This window comes from Penaeus japonicus, unplaced genomic scaffold (genome assembly GCF_977035675.1).
Source record: "Penaeus japonicus unplaced genomic scaffold, GWHDUDI00000001_assembly GWHDUDI00000037, whole genome shotgun sequence".
Taxonomy (NCBI): domain Eukaryota; kingdom Metazoa; phylum Arthropoda; class Malacostraca; order Decapoda; family Penaeidae; genus Penaeus; species Penaeus japonicus.
In genome coordinates this window covers 12,465,439-12,467,938 of record NW_028234439.1, presented here as the reverse complement: position 1 = coordinate 12,467,938, position 2,500 = coordinate 12,465,439, and the positions used below count along the sequence as shown (strand labels likewise).

General features: G+C 43.8%; 1 protein-coding gene across 1 annotated transcript in view; it reads right to left on the bottom strand.

Annotated features, from left to right (window-relative positions):
- The window catches only part of LOC122263315 (uncharacterized), an 86,611-nt gene that overhangs the window by 5,529 nt on the left and 78,582 nt on the right, over positions 1 to 2,500 (bottom strand). The gene's annotated exons all lie outside the window — the stretch shown is intronic.

Here is a 2,500-nt window from a genome sequence, read left to right as displayed (position 1 = left end):
TAATAACAACAGCAATTATGATAGGAGCAGCATTTTGGTAAGAAAGATAATAATGATAATGATATTAATAATAATTATCATCCTTATCATTGACATTGTAGTTGCTATTGTTATTGTAATTCTTATTATCATTATCATTATCATTTTTATCATTATCATTATTATCTTCATAGTCACTAATATCATTATTGTTATCATTATCATTAACATTGTTGCTGTTGTTACTATTGTTGTTGTTGCTTTTGTTACTATTATCATTATTATTATTATTATTATCATTATTTCTGTCATTACCTTGATCAGACCTGCAATGATATTCAAAGTAATGATAAGGATAACGGCAATAGAATAACAAAAATCATAATATCAGTGATGATAACAATAACAATGCTAACAACAATAAAACAATACTAATAACAACAATGATAAGAACAATAATCACGATAATCATAATATTGAATAAGATGATAACAATACTGATAATACTAGTCATGTTTCAAAGGACCTTTGGAACGGCTCACCCCCGCATCTCCATCAAGGGAACAGCAGGTCCTGAGTGCAAGGCAGTACGTAAGGCCGTCGCAAGGGAGCAAGGGATCGGAAAGATAAGAGAAGGTGTAGGTGGTCATAAACAGCTAATTAATTACGAAGGAGAAGGTGTTCATTATCCATTTTATGAATCTCAAAGGCGGAGGTGCTAATTATCAACTTAGTTTATTGTAAAAAAAAAGGGAAGGAGCTCGTTAATCACAGCTTCAAGCAGTGACTTTCTTTTTAATGTTTATATACACGAATCGCTGACGTCGAAATTGTGTCAATCCCAGAGAACGATAATAGGGCCCACTGCTCTAAGGACCCTCATAAATATTCCGCACATGAGGACTTCATTCCACATTCAACGCCGCGACGCACACTCTGATGACCCACTTCATCTGCGGAGGGAGAGGAGGAAGGGGGGCGGGAAGGGAGGAAGAAGGGGGGGGGAAGGGAGGAGGGGGTGATAGAGGAGAAGGGGGGGCGGGAAGGGTGGAGGAGGAGGGGGACGGGAAGGGAGGAGGAGGAGGGGGGAAGGGGAAGGGAGGAGGAGGAGGGGGGAAGGGGAAGGGAGGAGGAGGAGGGGGACGGGAAGGGAGGAGGATGGGGGTGATAGAGAAGGAGGGAGGTAGGGGGAAGGGAGGAGGGGGTGATAGAGGAGGAGGGAGGGAGGGAGTGAGGGATAGGGAAGGGAGGTAAAGGAGGAGGATGAAAAGAGAAAAGGGAGGAGGGAGGGGGGAGGAACCGGAGGAGAAGGACAGGGAGAGGAAAGGAGGGGAGGGATGGGAGAGGAGAGGGGAAGGGAAAGGAGGAGCGCGAGAGGAAGGAGAGGAAGGAGAGAGGGAGGGATGGGAGGAGAGAGGACGGCGAAGGAAGAATAGGAGAGGAGATGGCATGGGAGGGGGAGGGGAGTTGCACACCTCTCCTTGATGAGGAAATGATACTCGTACACAGAGCAGAGTGAGAATGGCAGTGTGTGTGTGTGTGTGTGTGTGTGTGTGTGTGTGTGTGTTTGCATGCATTTGTTATGTGTGTGTGTGTGTTTCCCTGCAGTACTGTTAGTGAGTATATTGCGTAGTCGAATACATTATGAATTTTTATTTCAAACTTCCATTTCTCGGGACACTCAGACCACTCGAGCACGTGAATGTTGGAATGAAAATTTACTCTGTCACAGAAGCAAGCTGAGAATTTGCTTCAGTAATGATTTAACCACTTGCATCTTGCATCATATTAAAGGCGCTTTATGTGCCTGTGTATCTAAAACGACTAACCGTAGTTCAGTTGCATCGATCCAAATTTGAATATGTTTTTGCACAATACGTTTAATGATATTTTAACTACAAGGATGGTTTTCGAGTTGCTTGTATCATCATCATATGACACTGTCCCTATATGAAGACCTTTTAATTTCCAGCCCGTTAGCTTTCCCCTCAACCCGCTTTGATCTTTTTTATTACTCTCGACATAACCAGCAATTAACGCAACCTGCCCTCTCACCCCGTTCAACTAATGTCTCTTCCTCTTGACATGCCTTCCCCCTCCGTGCGACGTCCGTGCAACATCACCCCTCACAAATCACTCTTTAACTCTCATGTCAAACATATCTCGTTCACCTTATCTTACCCTCCTCCTCCTAACCTCTTTCGCGGAATCACGCTTTCGGAGTCAGTTCCAAATTCAAATTCAGATTCAACTATGCTCTTAAAAAAGCAATTTACATAATTTGCGGGCGAGGCCATGCGCTTTCGGAAGAAGTTCTCGAGTGAACATCCTTGAAACGAATACCTTAATTCCTTCGGCTTCCTCGACGCTCGGTCCTCTGTGTCTCCAAGGGGGAAAGCGATCGCCAAGATGAGGGGAGTGAGGTTCCTTCGCGTTCAAGGGGAGAGAAAACTTCAGAGGAAGACGAAGGAAGATAGTCATGATCCCGTAAACAATATATGTTAAAGGTAAGTTCACTGAA